At 47.5% G+C, this 18,806-nt stretch overlaps 1 long non-coding RNA gene across 1 annotated transcript; it reads left to right on the forward strand.

The window, feature by feature from the left end:
• Window positions 1-295: 295 nt before the first annotated feature.
• LOC122681231 lies at window positions 296-18,394 on the forward strand. Its single transcript, XR_006336913.1, has 4 exons — window positions 296-382; window positions 1,922-2,121; window positions 8,310-8,511; window positions 18,258-18,394. It is a non-coding gene; the product is annotated as an uncharacterized LOC122681231 (long non-coding RNA).
• The last annotated feature ends 412 nt before the right edge of the window (window positions 18,395-18,806 follow it).

The raw sequence follows: 18,806 nt of genomic DNA on the forward strand, positions 1-18,806 counted from the left end.
TCCGAGGGCACCCAGACTCCCTAGCAGGGCTTCCCAGGACCTTTGGGCGCGCAGGAACCCTCACCCGACCGGCGACTCAGCGGGCAGATAGGGAGGCAGGCCGCCTGGAGGTTCCGGGTGCTGTAGGCCCCGAGCACGAAGACCCAACTGGCGCCTCAAACGGCGACTCAAATGGACGCTCTGGTTCCCGCGCTACCCAGAGTGCTCTGCGCCCGCCGCAGGGGGCCCAACTGTCGATTGCACGCAGCGCCCCGCCTCCAGGAGCAGCCGCCCGCCCGCCCCGCGCCCGCACCGCCCCCCGCCACAGTCATTTCGCCCGCCTGCTGCAGCTCCTTGGTGACCACGGTGACACCCAGACGAACGCACGTACCCAACCCTTCTGGTGAGACAGACATCCCCACGCGTGTCCCCACACTCATCCACAGATGCCCGCGTGCCTCCTCGATCCCACACACACACTCGCTCGCTCGCTCTCTCGCTCTTCCTGAGGCTCAGCCCCGTGGAGCCACCAAACACCCAGACCGACCGCAGGATAGAGAGAGGCTCGGGCCGCAGCGCCCCCTTCCCCTGGCCCGCTTCCCAGCAGCAGCCGCGCCCTGAGCCCAGGTGACTTTCTTAAAGGGAAAGTTCCATCAGCCCCTTGAGGCTCTGTGCGGCCGCGAGTCTGCCCGCCCCGCGGCGCTGCCTGTAGCTCCTCCTGAGCTTGTTGTGGTTTGGTTTCGGGCAGGGGCAAGAGTTTGGAGAAAGTTTGGAGAGTGAAGAAGGTTTGGGAACCTAGCCAAGTCCCTCTCCTCTCCCAGCAGCTTCCCTGGCTGCCCTGCCCACCCCTGCCACCCCCCTACCCCATTCTCGTCGCCACCCTCAGGCTCCTCCTCCCAGGGAATAAATTTACAAGTTGCTCCAAGCTTTCCAAGGATTGAGCCCCATGAACCACAGGGAGTGGGCTCCGCAAGGGAGCTCCCTGCTCCGCCCCATCCTCTCTGCCCTCCAGCTGGGGCCCTTGGAGGAAGCAGATGTGGTCCCCTGGGGCTAGGCTGGAATGAAGCCAGAAAGGCCTGGGGCAGTTGGGGGACTGGGGCTGGAGTTAGCCTTCTAGGCCCCGGCCTTCTGTGCCTGCCTTCCCCCAAAAGAGAAGACTGAACAAATTTCATCCCCTTTGGATCAGCGCTGCTGGGGGCTGTGGGCATGGCTGGGTAAGGCCTGGGTCCTACTCCTTGGAACTGGAGGGCTTGGGGGTCCTTTCTCCACGGACCCTCTCACTGGTTTGGTCACACCTACACTGCCTGGAGTTCTATCCTTGGGCTGGGAAGATCCCCTGGAAGAGGGCATGGCAATCCACTCTAGTATTTTTGCCTAGAGAGTCCCACGGACAGAGCAACCTGGTGGGCTACAGTCCATAGGGTCACAAAGAGTCGGACACTACTGAAATGACTTAGCACGCACAGGAATTGTTGTATTACAAGGGCTGCAGATACCAACCTGGGCCCTCTGTTCTCGCCCTGGGGAGGCATGTGGGGGTTCCAATCCTAGCTAAAGGAGACTTTGCCAAAGAGAGCTTTGCTGAGCCTCAGTTTCCTCTCCTACAGAAGAAACAAAACACATTGCTCCAGGCTGCCTCTGAGCAGCAAAGCTTGGCAGTTGGTGGAAAGCAGCTCCCACATTTGCTTGTCTTGAGGCCACCAGCTTTCAAGGAGAAGGACCAGTTAGTACTGGCTGTCAGGGGACTATTGTCACCCCAGCGTGTGCTCAGGAAGCGGACCAGTCTCTTCTCTGCACCCTGAGTCTGTCCTCACTGTTGTTTGCCCAGGAAACCAGTTTCCTTTGTTCCCAGGGGATAGTCAGCCTCCAAGAAGCTGATTCACACATGCCAAATTCAAACAAGATCAGTTGACAAGTGAGATTCCTCATTATTAACTTACAGAGGCTCTGCGCGAGATAGCAGGTATCAGACACAGACACTTCCTGCCAAGGAGCACCAGTCCATTCCACCAGGCTTCTCCAGGGCCCAAACACTCAGAACTTACAGCCTATTCGCTTTAGAGGCTTGGTCAGAACCAGGAAGATTTGGAGACGTTCTTCTCATCAGCAAGATTATTTTTACCTCTGTCCCCAGCCTTGTAGGTTTGTGATTTGTATTCTGCAGCTTGTTTATGATTTGTATTCTGTGAACGAACTGCAGGTGTCTCACGGGTGTGTGTCCTCTTCTTGAGCAGTCTGTGGCTCCCATGCCCCCTGCCCTTGTGGATTTGTCTAGATGGATGTGTGTCTGGGGGGAGTGACTGTGCACTGAAGCAGCCCTGGGTCTCAGTGTGTGTGTGGGCCCAACTCTGGGGACTGGGCCCCTGTGATCCAAGCCTCCCTCCCTCTGCCTCTCCTGCTGGGACACAAATTCTCCTTCTGGTCTCTCCCTCCCTCCCCCCCTCCCCGTATCTGGGGCTTGTCATAAAGGGCCACCACACAGGGAAGACAGGATGGAGGCTGCTGGAAGATCCTCCATGGAGTGGAGTGGGGACAAGGAAGAATAGGAGGGTGGGACAATGGCCTCCACTCCCCTTGAAGGAATAGACTGGGGCTGGGGATCCCTGAGAAGAGAGCCCTGAGTGTCAGTGACGCTTCTGGGACCAACATGGCTGCCCCACACTAAGGACTCCATGTGAAGGGGGGAGTTGGGAGTGGGCTGGGGTTGGAAGACTCGAAGGGGAGGAGTGCTCAGGACTCAGTCCTGAGTCAGGGAGAAGGTGCATTTGGGATGAATCCCGGGACAGGGAGACAGTCTGACACTTTAGCTCATAGGGTGAGGGAAATCGATTTTCCCTGGGGATTTGGGAAAGTTGGAGATGTTGCCCACATGGATTTTGCTAGATGATGACATCACACACAGTACATTTGCATACATACAGAGACTTACAGGGCTGTGCATCTTGCCCATTTTGATCTAGAAAGGGCTTCAAGCAGATGCACAATGAGGTGAGTCCTGAGGAAAAGCTTAGGAGGAAGATTCTGGTTTGAAAACTCGCCTGTCTCCAAGAATCAGAGACTAAAGTGGCTGTTTTCTTCCAAACAGAATAAGGCCCCAATTGAGGCAGGTTTTGGACTAGCCCAGGTCAGAGCCGAGATGGCTTTACCCCCACCGTGAGCTCCCCACCCTAGACCACTGGCCCACAGGATGGGAAGGGCATGGCCAGCCTGAGCCATCGTGGGGAGAGGAGGGGGATCAGGCCAGAGGACAGAGGGGAGAACCGATGGGGTCAGATATCTCGCTGGTTGGCTTCTTCCTGGGCAGGGCAACAAGAGGACAGGCAGCGGCCGGGCCCCACCCACTGTGGTCTGAGGCATGTCTCAGGAGCCTCCCATTGCAGTGCTATTTCCTGGGAGGCCTGGGTCCACGGATGCCCTGGTGCTGACTGGTTTCACGTGTCATCATCAGCCCGAAGAAGCAAGGCCTCTGTCAGGTGGCCCAGAGTGTGCTCAGGTCGTGTCTGGTGGGATGAGGGATCAGGCCAGGGTGGGCACTTCTGGAAGGCACTGTAGGAGCTGGCGGCACTGGCACTTGGTAGAGGGGTGTGGGAGACCCTGCGAAGAAGTGGGGGCAGTGTGGCATTGCTTTGAGGTACAGCCTGGCCTGACCAGGCTTGAAGCCCCAGCCTTAGGAGCTGCAGAAACCCACCTGGGCTCTGCTCTCAGGTTCTTCCTCCCTTGAAAGCCTAGTGGTCAGTGCCTAGCACCTTCCCTATCCTGTCCCAATGCAAGGGAGGGATCTAGGTTGGTTCCAGAAACAAGAGCTGCCTCTGGCGCTCCATGTGCCCTTCAGGTCATCCTGCTGTGCTTACTCTGGGGCTGGTCCAGGGAGGCAGCATGAGCTAATTACAGGAATCAGAGCGGGGGCCCAGGCTGGATCTCAACAGCTGCGGGTAAAATTAGAAGGAGAGATTGGAAACATTGACTTTGGCCTGTCTGGGATACAGCCCTGATGTCCAGAGCATTCGGTGTTCAGATTTCTAAATACCTTAGAGCTCTCTAAATCCAGGATTCCCAACACTAAGCGTGCCAGAGCTCTGAACACCACAGCGAACCTGAAACCTAGAGTTCCCAGCATCCAGAGGCCCTAAATGCCCAGAGCACCTCACATCTAGATCTCTGGGGTTCCTAACATCCAGCACTCTGAGTACCAATTCACTGGAAAGGAATCTGGAGTGGGGGGAGTGGTGGCCCTGTTGACCCAAGTCCCTTCAGTGACGGGCATTGTCTGAGGAGTGCCCATCACAGAAGCTGGGCCAGGGGTGGTGCTGGAAGCAGCAGCGATTCTTCCTTGATGCTCTCGCCCTGTCCTGATGTGGGATGGAGACTGATGACCTTTCCTCCAGTCCCTCCCCACCCCAGGTCACATGACCTGTGTGAGTGAATGTCCACGGACTCACCACGTGTGAATGTACATCTACCCTGTGCTGGGAACTGTGCTGACTTCTGGAACTCAGCCCTGAGAGGAAAGGATCTCCTGCTTTCCTATATTGGAACGTGAGCCTATGTCACGTGCCGGTGTGAGACACCATGTCTCTGAGGCCCATGTGTGGTCAAGGGCTTGGCTGTGAGAATGAATGGCTACTAGCCTGCGAGAGTGTGGATGTCAGGCTGTGAACACAGACCATCAGCAAGTTGATGTGTCTGACGGTCAGAGCGGGTCTGACTATGTCGCTCCATCAGGCCGTCTCTGCCTCGCTGCTTTCTCAAGGGATGGAGGTAAGGCCCCTATTCCACCGGATCGGGCCTCCCTCTGACGAGCAGGAGGCTAGTCCTGTTCTCGAGGCTGACACTCAGAGCCGTCCTGTTGAGGGATGAGAGATTTCTCCCACTGCCCCTGCCCCCACTGAACCCAGAGCCTCCTTGGATTGGGAGGAGTGCCTATAAGTGGAGCTGCTGCTGCTGCTGCTAAGTCACTCCGGTCATGTCCGACCCTGTGCGACCCCATAGACGGCAGCCTACCAGGCTCCCCCGTCCCTGGAATTCTCCAGACAAGCACGCAGGAGTGGGTTGCCATTCCCTTCTCCAAAAAAGTGAAAGTGAAGTCGCTCAGTCATGTCTGACTCTTAGCCACCCCATGGACTGCAGCCTCCCAGGCTCCTCCGTCCAAGGGATTTTCCAGGCAAAGGTACTGGAGTGGGGTCCCATTGCCTTCTCCGATAAGTGGAGCAGCCAACACCAAAAATGGCTATCCACTCAGGGGAGAATCCTGAGACACCACCCCCTCCTCCCAGTCCAGCCCACCCAGCTCGCTGACCTGGAGCCTGGATAAGGCTCCTGTCTGACTTCACTTCCCTGGGTCCTGTCTGAGTAACCCTTTCAGACTGGGAGGAGGAACAAAGCCATGATGTGCCTATCAATGATGACATCACAGGGAGCTGTGACATGACGGGGAGTGACACCAGGCCCCAAGTGGGTGGGGTCTGGCAGCCCGAGTGGGTGGGTCTCCATCTGCTAGCAGCACCCCACAACTCCCAGCAGCTCAACCCCCTCCCATCCAGGCTGCCACATACCATTAAGCAGATTTCCCTGTGCTAGACACTGACAGAAAGTGTTCATTAATCACTTAGTCATGTCTGACTCTTTGCGACCCAGTGGACTGTAGCCCTCCAGGCTTATCTGTCCATGGGATTCTCTAGGCAAGAATACGGAAGTGGGTTGCCATGCCCCTCCTCCAGGGGATCTTCCAGACCCAGGGACTGAACCTGGGTTTCTTTCACTGCAGGCAGATTCTTTACCTTCTGTGCCATGCACCTTTAAGGGGCTATACAGTGGAGGTCCTCCATTACTTTTAAGTGTAAAGGTTCCTAAGATGAAAAAGTTTGAGAACCACTGAATTAGAGTTTTACTTTAAAAAGGACAAAACTGTGTTTTAAAAACTTCCTAAGAAACTAGATCTTATTTGTTCCTGTAATAATAATGATTATGTAAAACAAGAGAGGCATTAGCTAATGCTACAGTGGCTATCACATTGCAATACATAGATGAATCAAATTAATATGTGGTCCCCTTAAATGTACACAGTGTTATATGTTAATTATATCTCATTTTTTTAAAGGAGATTTTATTTTTCCTTGTCATTATTAATGTACTATTAGAGAATAAGTTTCTTTTACTGCTTCAATCACAGTGCAAAGAAGTCACAGATTTTCCGCATTTTCATGGTGAGCCTGGTGGCATTTTCTCTCCCTTCTGGAATGTTCACCACATCACCTTCTCCCTGTGTGTTCTGGTCTTCCTTCAGGAGAAGAAGAATTGATCCCTTAGTAGCTCCTGCCTCCAGGAGCGGTGACATCGGCCAGTTGTCTGGCTGGGCTGTCTGTAATTACTGGCGCTCCTTCCCATACCATCTCTCCTGTTTCTAAACACCCTTTTAAAAAAGCAATTATTTGTTCAGGGCTCTGTTAACTTTATATTTATTTTCTCATTTAATCCTCACAGTGATTCTACAGGCTAGAAACTATGATTCTCATTTTATAGGTAAGAAAACTCAACCTCAGAAAGGTTAGGAGAAGCCTCTAGGAATGGAAATGACTTGAAAGCCCTTTGAATCCACACATTCAAAAAGTTGCCCAGCTGAATTTTGGTACTTGAACAATAGTTCTTAATAATAAATTATCACTGAAGGGAGACGTGAGCAGAGATCCGCACCTGAGCCCTGAGGATGTTTGGGTCCTGGCCCATGAGACACCCCATGCTGAGAGCATGTCTGAGCCCTACTGATGATGTCTTGCCTGGACTGTTTCCAGAAGCTTTATGCCGAACCTTCACCCCCACCTCACCCCCACATTCTCTCCACTTGTCTCGCTGAGCCCTTACCTGGGGCAACACGCTTGAGCTCCTCACTGCATCCTGTATGCCTGGGCCCTGTGATCCGCCATCACACCAGAACCTCACTCCTGGAGTTGAGATCTGGGTGGGTTCAGAATGCAGGATGGCACCTTTTAGGCAGCAGCAGCAGAAGTGGGTGCTGGAGGGTGAGGGGAGTGGGTAGAGACGGAGTGTGAGCCGAGAGAAGCAGGCAAGGAGAGGAGCCTTGTGCTGTCAGCCCCCACCAGAGCCAGGAATGTTCCCAGACAGTGCTGACCTCTCACCCCAGCCCTCTTCAGCTCAGGATCCACAGCCCCACCACTCCCACTTCAAGGACCAGCAGCCGCCTCTGGAGCAACTGGGGCATCACCATGGCAACCAGGCCAGACAGGATGGGAGTGGGGTGGGGCTGCTTTCAAGTCTTTTATTGCTTCCAAACATAGGCCTGTTCTTCCCATCGTGGTCATGTTCAGGGGCCCTGAGGACTGAGAGATCCAGAGCAGCAGGGCCCATCCGCTTCCCATCGTGTCTCTCAACTCAGGGAAGGACGTTTCTGTGGTCTCAGCCAGGTCCTCGCTTGCACAGTCCAAGAGGAAATCAGGCTCTCTGTCCATGCCCACCCCACCCCAGCATTCTGGATGCTGGTGAGCGTCTCCTCCAGATATTCTGGTGGCAGAGCAGGAAGGCAGGCGGGGAGGGGCTGACACCTTGCCTCTGCCCCTCTGGGCTGAGACATATTAGGGGTGCTACCTTGTCAACTGAGCACCTGATGGGAGGAGTAGAGGAGTGTCTGCGCGAGGTGGGGGCTGCTCAGGGCTCAGTGACCAAGACAGAGGCCTTGTGCAGGTGATTAGCTGTCACGCTGGGTCTAAGCTCCTTACCCTCAGAACTCGAGCTTCTCCACCCCTAAGTCTAATCCAGAGGTGAGCGGGGGAGGGCCTTGATAGGTCTCCAGTGACCCAGGAAGCGCACCCAGATGTGGCCCCGTGGGGTCAGGCTTCTCTGCGTCCCTGTCTCTGGGAGTCTCTCCGCTTCTGGGGCTCCTCTGCCCACCTTGCCTTATGTGGTGCCTCTGTGTTTTGGTCTCCCTGACTCCACGTGTATTTCGGGCCTTGTCTTTGTGAAGAGCTCTGTGGCCCTGACTCCCTGAAGCCCTGGTGGGTTGACAGAGGGCACGGGCACCACTAGGAAATGGGCTACACAGACCTCAGTGACGGGGCCGTGGGTGACATCAAGTCTTTGGAGACCCAGATTGGTAGGTGACGTGAGGGCTTAGACAGCACAGGGCCTTGGTGGCAACGCGTGGCGGGTGGCCCAGGTTAGAGGGACGTTGGGCTGTTCATACCTGACACACAGATTGGGGGACTCTGAGTGTATGGCTAACACAGGAACTGGTGACTCAGAGCGATTCAAAATGAGTTCTCAGGCAGCCGAGCAACCGCAGTGGTTCTTGACTAGGGCAATTTGTCCCTTCCCTCCAGGGACATTTGGCCATGTGTGGAGACACGTTCGGTCGTCACATCTGACGGGAAAGTGTGTTATTAGCACGTCGCATGTAGAACCAGGATGTTGCTCCAGAGTCCCCGTGCACAGGCTGGTCCCACACAAGGACCTAAATGTGGGGGCCAACTCTGAAACCCGACTGCCAAGCTGAATCCTAGCTCCTGCCCTCTGCGACTCTGGGTGAGTCTTCTTATGTCTAACGTGGAGTACCCAGGCCGTACCCTTCTGGAGTGTTGGGATTGCTGAGCTGACTCTTGTCAAGTGTTTAGAATTGGGCCTGGCACAGAGTAGGTGTTTTTTTGACTCAGGCCTGGAGAGAACAAGGGTAGGTTTAAATTCAGTAACTCAAACGTTCTCTCCCTTTCTCATTACAGTTTCTACTTCAGACAGGCTTCGTCCATCTCAGGAAACCACATGGCCCAAAGCGCTCTTGTCTTACGGTTACCGACCAGGGTTCTTGGCCTTCCTTGTGGGTCAGTCCCTAAGTCGTGTCTGACTCTTCGGCCCCATGAATTGCAGCACGACAGGCCTCTGTATCCTTCACTATCTCCTGCAGTTTGCTCACGTCCAACTCACATCCATTGAGTTGGTGATGCCATCCAACCACCTCACCCTCCGGTGTCCCCTTCTCCCGCCCTCAATCTCGTGTCCTCATCAGGGTCTTATCCAATGAGTCGGCCTTTCACATCAGTTGGCCAAAGTACTGGCCTTCCTTAATAAAAAATAAGAGACCAGACAAGAAATTCAGGAAGGACTTTACTGGGGCTTCTATTGCAGCAATCCCTTGGAGAAGGAAATGGCACCCCACTCCAGTACTCTTGCCTGGAAGATCCCATGGACAGAGGAGCCTAGTAGGCTACAGTCCATGGGGTCGCAAAGAGTCGGACACGACTGAGTGACTTCACCTATTGTAGCAAGGGGAAATGAAAACAAATAAACTTCCCTTGCTGGCTCCCTGAGCGGGGAAGGCAAGATGGTGCCATATATGGGGTGAATTTAGGGCTGTGTCCAGGGTTTGGGCCAGAGGGGTGGCTTGAGTGATGTGCCCTCCCCTAGATGCTGTTGAGTGCAGGCGGCATGTGGAATACCCTGCTTTTGTTCCTGACCCCACTTTTGTTCCCAGCTCTTTAGAAGTTGCAGTTGGGTTTCTGGCCTTTTTATATCTTTTCCATAATTTGCCATAACTGCGTGTGCACACTCATTTCTCATGCCTTATAGTTTCTTTGTATTTTTGTTGCTCCAGGAACATTTGTCCAGATGTAAGCATTGCAGCAAAGGGTCCCCAGGTCCCACATCTCAGCCAGTCTTTTCATATCATGCAGATGTAGTTATTTCTGAGGAAAAGAGACAAATACCTATAAATCCCAAAGAAATGGCTCTGATTGGCTAAGCCTGGGTCACCTGACCACCCACATTTTGCAGAACACCACATAAATAGACTAACTCTTCTATTCTCCATGAAGACTTCCCTGGTGGCTCAGCAGTCAAGTATCTGCCTGCAATTCAGGAGACCAAGTTTCGATCCTTGGGTTAGGAAAATCGCCTGGAGAAGGAAAAGGCAACCCACTCCAGTACTCTTGCCTGGGAAATCCCATGGACAGAGGAGCCTGGAGGGCTATAGTCCATAGGGTCTCAAACAGTCAGACACAACTTAGCAATTGTACAACAACAATGACAAATTTTTCATGGTCCATAGGGTCTCAAACAGTCAGACACAACTTAGCAATTAAATAACAACAATGACAAATTTTTCATGACAATGCTCTGGAGTAGAACTCTTATTTTTCTCTTTTAACAGCTAAGTGAACTGATGCCCAGAGGTTCAGTAACTTGCAAACCCAAGATTGGATCAAGGCAGTCTGGTTTAAAAAGATGCACCCTTCCTTCACAGCCACTATCTTGAATGTTTATATTTAGATACATCAGGTTTTATTTTAAAATGTGCAATAAGAAGCAACATTGTGTTTGTTCATAAAATGCAATCACGTTGAGTTGGTGACACCATCAACTATCTCATCCTCCGGTGTCCCTTCTCCTGCCCTCAATCTCCTGTCCTCATCAGGGTCTTATCCAATGAGTCGGCCTTTCACATCAGTTGGCCAAGGTACTGGCCTTCCTTAATAAAAAATAAGAGTTACAAAGAGTAACTTTTTTGACTCAGGCCTGGAGAGAACAAGGGTAGGTTTAAATTCAGTAACTCATTACAAAGAGTTATTCATTTTTCTTTTTCTAAGATAAAGCAATTGCATTAGTCATTAGTCATCTGGTTTTTTGAGTGGGCTAATGAGAGAATGGTTGTGATTTTCTTGGTGAGAGAAAACAATAAGAGCTGGACCTGGGGTGAAGGGTGGTGTAGGAGGGAGGAAGGGACCTTGGTGATGAACCGAACTAAGTCTAGATAGAATCTGGCCTAGTCCTGAGATAGGACTGCCATGGTTGACAAATTCTTTGTTTGGATGATGACCCAAGACAGGACTCAACCTTTCAACTTTTCCTGAAGCACTGATAGGGATACAGCACAGTCAAATCAATAATTCACTAATAATACATCTGCTGTCAGTTGCACACATCTTGAGGGAAAGAATGCCTGCATTGTGAGAGTTATCTTTCCCTAGGGCTAAGGGTGCGAGACGAGGGGCATAGATAGATAGGTGTGCTACTTACATCTTTATTCATGGATGCTAATGAATGCTTCTTAGGTGCTTAGTATAAGAAATAACCAGATGAAAGCATGTGAGTGGGTTGAATAGGAAGAGGGAGTTTCCCTTGGGGAATTTGGCGACAGAGGTGATGTTATAGTGCTATCTAGTGGACACTTTGTGAATTTACACAATATCAGACTGGATGTGGCAAGTTGGTTTTTGTTTTCGTTTTTGTTTTTAACCAAGGGGTTCCTCTTCAGAGTGTTTGGGAAGCAGGCCCATAAGAAACACTGTGTGTGTGTGTGTGTGTGTGTGTGTGTGTGTGTGTGTGTGTGTGTGTGTTGTGAGCTATGAAGCTTCGCCTAACTTCACCATGCAGAAATCAGGAAATGGTTAGAGAAGAAAGATGTGGGAGTAGTTGATGGCAATAACCCAAGGATTTTATTTAAAGTGTGAGAAAATCTAAGGCTGTGGAGATAGGAACTTCTCCCCTCGCTTGACGTGGACTAAGTAAGGTGATTTAAATAAGAAGGCACAGCCAGTAACTTTCCAAACAGAACTAACTAGATGACTGCCTGGGTGATTCTAGATGTCAGTTAAACTGAGAAATACTCCAATTCCACTGATTCTCTTGATTCACTTGGAACGAGAAATAAAAAGTGCTGTGCCATTATTTCATAAAGCAAAGCAAAGCAAAAGAAGAGAAGGACCAAGAGATAGTATACCCACAGTAAATAAAAGTACATTTTTGTCAGGATGAGAAAATAGAAGGGTTTGGGGGGAAGGGCATGTAAGAGGAGATGAGTTAGAGATTTCATCTTAATGGTGAATATTTTTGTCTTTAAATATGTGTTTAACTTTTTCTCCTTCTGAGAGGGTACCACACTGTTTCCAGCCAGAAACTGTCTTTGATCCAATTGGATTTAGAGCTAGTTGGTTAAAAATTAGTATCTGGGGATTTGGAAAATATTCTGTTTGCTTGAAAGGCTACTCTTAAGTATGTAAATGAATTGCTCTACTATGAGCCTAAATTGCTCTTGGCAAAATTGTCTTCATGTGTTTAACTGGCCAAGGTATAATTTGTTTCATTTATAAACACAGTAAGATTTATCTATGAATTAAGAGACATTGAAAAAGCTGGTTATTCTGATAATGATGTTAAAATTTTATAGTTTTGGGTGTGCAAATAATCTATTAGTTTAATAAAATTGCTCATTGATGCACCATTTTAACTTGAACACATCTGTGCAAACATAACTGTTTTAGTCTCTTCAGGTTATAACAAAATACCATACACAGGGAGGTTCAAACTTCAGGCATTTATTTCTAACATCTCTGGAGGGTGGGACGTCCAAGATCAAGGTGCTGGCAGATTCAGCTCTTGGTGAGAGCCTTCTTCCTGGCTTCCTGGCTTGCAGAAAGTCACCTCTTTGCTGTGTGTACACGTGGTGGGGAGGGACGAAGGGAGAGAGAGGGAGAGAACGATGGAGAGAGAAAGTTGTTGGTTTCTTCTCATAAAACACCAATCCCATTATGGGGGCCTCACATCATGATCTCATCTAAACCCACGCACGGATCTCCCCCAAGCCCCACCTCATGATGTAACAGAGAACAAGCCTGACTCCATACTGGAGCTATTGCTTTAGCCCGAACCTTTGTGCTGTGTTTCCTGGGCTTACTCCTGCTGGCTCTGCGCCATGCAAAGCGATGCTGCCTACAGCCTGAAACCCACATCATAGCTCCTGCTCAGGGCTCTGACTCCCAGGCTGGACTTTTAAAGATACAGCAATTTTCATTCATATAGAGATGATTTTTCTCTTTTGGAGATTTATAGGAGTATGGTGACGAGACCTAGAGTGGACAAGACCAAAGGATATCACATTCCCTCTGGAGTCTGGTCAGCACCTAGACGCTTGTGACAACCAGCCGCATTCCCTACCCTTTCAGTATAAAAGAAGCCTGAATTCTAACTCGGGGAAGATGGCTCTTTGGGACACCTGTCATGTGATGAGCAGATGAGCTTCGACTTGGTAATGATATCATCATATTAGGGGTTAGGGTTTCAACACATACATTTTAACACATAAACACTGAACTGAACATACATTTGGGGGAGCACAAACATTCGGTCCGTACAGAAACCATCCAGGGAAGATGTTCCTGATCACTACCTTCTCTGTCCTTCCCAAAGCAACCACTACCCTGACTTCTGACCTCCCACAGTAGTTTTGCTTGTGTTTGAACTTTTTATAATTAGAATTATACAGTATATATGCTTTTGTGTGTGTGAGATTCATTCATGTTGTTATGTGTAATAGCAGCTTATTCGTTTCTATTGCTGTATAGTATTCCATTGCATGGATATACAACGATTTATTCATTCTAGATTTTCAGTTTTTGATGACCTGAAAATATAAATATTTTGGTACACATACCTAGGATTGGGATTGCTGTTTCTCAGCATTTGTATACATTCAACTTTTACAGATATCATCAAATTGTTTTATAAAGTGGTTGTAGCAATTTACACTCCTATCAACAATGTGTGAGAGTCAGCCATAGTAAAAGTATTTATCACACAAATATTGGCAAATTCTACAAATCACTCTTTCTTTCCTAGTGAGCCAGTTACCAGTACACCACTGCCAATACCCACTGTCACAAAAATTTCCTATGTTTTTCAATTCTTGGTATTATCAGTCTTTTTCTCCCTTCAAAAGAAATAATAAAATAAAATTTAGTTCAAAATTTTAATTGAATGTATTTTAACTCTAATATAAGACAGAATTTAGAGGTATTATTTTTATTTTATTCAGATCAAAACTAATATAAGACTGTAAATCAACTAGCTCTAATAAATTTTTTTAAGATCAAATATACAAGCAATCAGATATCTTTTACTTTCTATACACGTATACCCCTCAAATTTAAAAATGATAAACTTATTTTTCAGTCTTTTCAAAATCATACGTACTTTTATGAAAAGTTTAAGTTTTATTGACTTGGCTAGGCTCTCTTTGCTCTGCAGCATGCGGGATTTCTGTTCCCCAGCCAGGGGTTGAAGCCCATGCCCTCTGCATTGGGAATGCAGAGTCTTAACCAACCGACTGCCAGGGAAGTCCCAAAACTTTATATATCTTAAAGTCAAGGATGAGGAAAAGCCAGGACAACCTTACATTGTTGGTGCAAGTGTTAACTGGTACGACGACTTTGGAAATCTCCCACAGTATTTCCTACAACTAAACGTACATGTACCCCTGACCAGCAGTTCTCCTCCTGAATATGTGCCCAATGGAAATGAGTGCTTCTGTCTACCAGAAGGCGTGCGTGAACGTGTTCACAGCAGCTGTCTTCATGATCATCCACTCTGGAAACAACTCAGAAGTCCAGCAGCAGTAGAAGGGGAAATACACTGTGATGTGTCCATACAATGAAATATTACACAGCAATAAAAAAGGGAACAATGTATGGGCAGTATAACCACAGAGGTGAACCTCGATAATTTTGACCAAAAGAAATCAGATGCAAGAGGCTATACTATATTATTCCAACTATAGGAAGTTAAAAACTGGCACAACTAACCAATAGAGTGGGAGAGGCCAGGTAGAGGTCACCCATGGAAGTGGTACTAACTGTCAGGAGCCACGAGACAGTCTTCTGCAAGGCTGGACTCACTCTATTCTTGATCTGGGTGGAGATTCTATGGGATATATGTATTTAAAATTGATACTGCATTCATTACTGTGTCTCAATTATATGTCAATAAGATGAAAACAGTCATGCGACTGCCTGCTATTAAGAAAGATCTTACTGAGTCAAATCTTTATGCCAAGCGCAGCTTTAGTCTTATGCTATATTTCGTTGGCATTGCAGTGTAACATGAAAATACTCTTTGTGGTTAAGTGTGAATAATTCTTGATATCATGATTATGGAAAGATTCTTAAATAAATGATCATTAAAAGACATATGTTCCTCATAAAAGTTAATGCAGAAAGTACTAAAAAACTTTTTTTAATTACCCCAAATGCCACTACCCTGAAACAATCATCTTCAACCTACGTCAACATCGTTTCTGACATCCTTGAACTTGTGTGTGACCCACTGTGTATATTTCTATCACATCTTGTCAACCTAACAATAGTAGCCACATTGCTCAGATTGATTATTATCTGAATATTCAATTTCAAATGGAAGTGTTATTTAAGATGTACTTCAGTGAAAATGTACTTCTTTTGCTTTATATGTTGAAATTCTATCAGTCAGTTGAAATGTAAATATATATGTCATTTCTCATGAGTAAAATGCTATAGTAATTGATGATGATTTGAAAGCTGTTGATTGTGTACAAAAACACTGACAAAGAACTCTCAAATAATTTAATTTGAAAATAGGTTGATAATGCAGTTTTTAAGAGAAAGTATGTTAACTAGGTATCTTCAGAAAGAACTTTATATTGTTTAAAAGTCAAGAACTGTTATGGTACTGCCACAAAAACAGACACAATAGATAAACAGAACAAGATAGAGAGCCCAGAAGTGAACCCACACACGAAAGGTCAATTAATCTACAACAAAGGAGGCAAGACTATACAATGGAGAAAAGACAGTCTGTTCAGTAAGTGGTGCTAGGAAAACTGGACAGCCACATATAAAACAATGAAATCAGAACATTCTCTAACACCATATACCAAAATACACTCAAAATGGATTAAACTTCTAACTGTAAGCCAGCATACTATAAAACTCCTAGAGGAAAACATAGGTAGAGCACTCTTTGATGTAAATTGCAGCAATATTTTTTTTTTGATCCACCTCCTAGACTAAAGGAAATAAAAGCAAAAATAAACAAATGGGACCTAATGAAACATAAAAGCTTTTGCATAGCACAAGAAACCATTGACAAATTGAAGACAACTTACTGAATTGGAGAAAATATTTGCAAATGATTTGATCGGCAAGGGACTAATATTCAACATGTGTAAACAGCTCATACAAACTGACATCAAAAACAAAAGTCAAACATCCCACTTGAAAAATGGGCAGAAGACCTGAATTCCAAAGAGGAGATGCAGATGACCAACAGGCACATGAAAAGATGCTCAATATCGCTAATCAATCAGGGAAATGCAAATCAAAACCACGATGAGATATCATCTCAAATCTGTCAGAGTGTCTATCATCAAAAAAAAACATAAAGAAAAAATGTTGGTGAAGATGTGGAGAAAAGAGAATCCTTGTACACTGTTGATGAGAATGTAAATTGGTACAGTCACTGTGGAACACAGTATGAAAGTTTCTCAAAAAACTAAAACTGGAATTCCACATGAACCAGGAATTCCTCTCCTTGGTATATATCCCCCCCAAAAAAACAACACTAATTAAAAAAGATACATACATCCCAGTGTTCATAGCAGCATTATTTACAATTGCAAAGATGGGGAAGCAACATAGGAATCTATCAACACATGAATGGGTAAAGAAAATAGAACTTTATAGATGTGGCATATATATCACATCTCAGCCATAAAAAAAGAATGAAATTTCGCCTTTTGCAGCAACATAGATGGACTTGGAAGGCATTAGGCTAAGTGAAATAAGTCAGACGGAGAAGGGCAATATTGTATGGTACCACTGATAGGTTGGATCTAAAAAAATACAATAAATGAGTGAATATAACAGAAAAGAAACAGACTCACAGATGTAGAGAACAAACTAGTTGCCAGTAACACTGTCTGTAAGAGAGAAGGAAAAAAGGAACAATTCATACACCCATTGACCACAGAATGGATAGTCTGTGGTGTATCGCACATGGAATACTATCTATCCAGCAGTAAAAATGAAAATGATATTCCTTTTTGTACCACACATGGCTAATCTTCATAATGATAATTTGAGTGGAAAAGCAAGTATCAAAAGGCTACTCTTTTCACTAAGATCAAAAGCAGATAAAACAAAACAATATCTTATTTAGGCATCAACAAATGTGATAAAACCCTCAGATAATTGTGACCTCTTGAGGGAGGCATGTGCACTGCATGGAAGAGGAGAGCATGGTAGACCTAAGTTACTGATAATAGTTTAGCTCTTGGGATGAGTACCAAACTCATGGGTTCTCATTATATTATTTTAAAAACTGAAATCAAGAAATGAATAGTCCTCACCATATCATCCTTTACTACTAATAGGATCTTCATTGCTTTCAAACTCAACCAGAGAGGATGACCAATCTCACCCCTAAGGATGCCAGACTCTCACTCCCTTGAGTGTTTATTGCTGCAACTATTTTTGGTGTGAATCATTGTATTGGTCAAAGTGGTTTGTGCAAACCACAGAATCGAATACTCAGTTTCAAAAGGAAGGGATGTATTACAAGGTACTAGGTACTGTGTGGGCTTCCCTGATAGCTCAGTTGGTAAAGAATCCACCTGCAATGCAGGAGATCCCGGTTCAATTCCTTGGTGGGGAAGATCCACTGGAGAAGGGTACCGTTCCAGTATTCTTGAGCTTCCCTTGTGGCTCAGCTGTTAAAGAATCTGCTTGCAATGTGGGAGACCTGGGTTGGATTCCTGGGTTGGGAAGATTCCCTGGAGAAGGGAAAGGCTACCCACTCCAGTATTCTGGCCTAGAGAATTCCATGGACTATACAGTCCATGGGGTCACAAAGAGTCGGACCCAACTGAGTGATTGCACTCACTCACTCACTCAGGTACTGGGTAAAGCTGAATTGTTCGAGGCAATAAATTGTGGCTGATGCTCATTATGAATAACAAGAGGCTTTCATAGGGTGGGGCCCCTAGAACAGAGTCTGCAATAGAGAGTTTTTCAAAATAGCTTTTATTACTATTTCTTGCTGTGCTGGGTCTTTGTTGCTATGCGTGGGCTTTCTGTAGTCGCAGAGAGTGGGGGCTACTCCCTAGTTGCGGTGTGCAGGCTGATCCTTGCGGTGGCTTCTCTTGTTGTGGAGAACTGGCTCTAGGGTGCATGGGCGTCAGTTGTTGCTGCGCTGGGCTCAGTAGTTGGCAGGTTTCACAGAATAGGCTCAATAGTTGTGGCCCCGAGGCATATGGAATCTTCCAGGACCAGGGATTGAAGAGGTGTTCCTTGCTTTGCAAGATGGATTCTTAATGACTGGACCACCAGGGAAGCTCTAGAGGTTCTTACTTAAGATTCTTATTTAAGAGATTTATTTTAACTTAATCAAGACATTAATGAATTCAATTAGTTAATTAAGATGAAAGAATCAATCTTAATTAAGAGATTATTTATTTATTATATTTATTTCAGGAGTGCTCTTGGGAGGAGATGAGTGAGGGGAACCAGACAGAACAAGAGGAAGAAAGGGAAACATGAATTTGTTCGTGTTCTCATCTGGAGACTGTCCTCAGCCTGGTTCTCAGGGGAGCATCAGAGCATGACGGCACCACAGAACTGGCTCCCGCTTCAGGCAAGTGGGATAGGCTAGCCCCCTGAGAGCGGGTGCCTAGCTTCCGGGGGACGTGGTTTCCATGTGGCTGGGAAGGGGCAACCAGCTCTGACAGCGACTGGAGCTGGGGGCACTGAGCAGGGCGGAGTCCTGGAAGCGCCTCAGCTCCAACCTGACCTCACTGGGAACGGTGGCGGGGGGAGATCTGGGACGAGGTCAGAGCTGGAGGAGGGCAGCGAGGTGGGGAGAGCAGAAGAGGGGCTGTCTGTGCACCCTGGAAGTGCAGCCTGAGACCTGCGGGCTTGGCCTTGCGGAGCAGCAATCCCTCGTCCCCATGGGGACACAGAAGGACAGGCCAAGCCCTCCCCTCAGCTTCTCATTCCAGAGAGTGCCAAGCATGTCATCAACCC

This window comes from Cervus elaphus, chromosome 23, assembly GCF_910594005.1.
Source record: "Cervus elaphus chromosome 23, mCerEla1.1, whole genome shotgun sequence".
In the NCBI taxonomy this organism is placed as follows: Eukaryota; Metazoa; Chordata; class Mammalia; order Artiodactyla; family Cervidae; genus Cervus; species Cervus elaphus.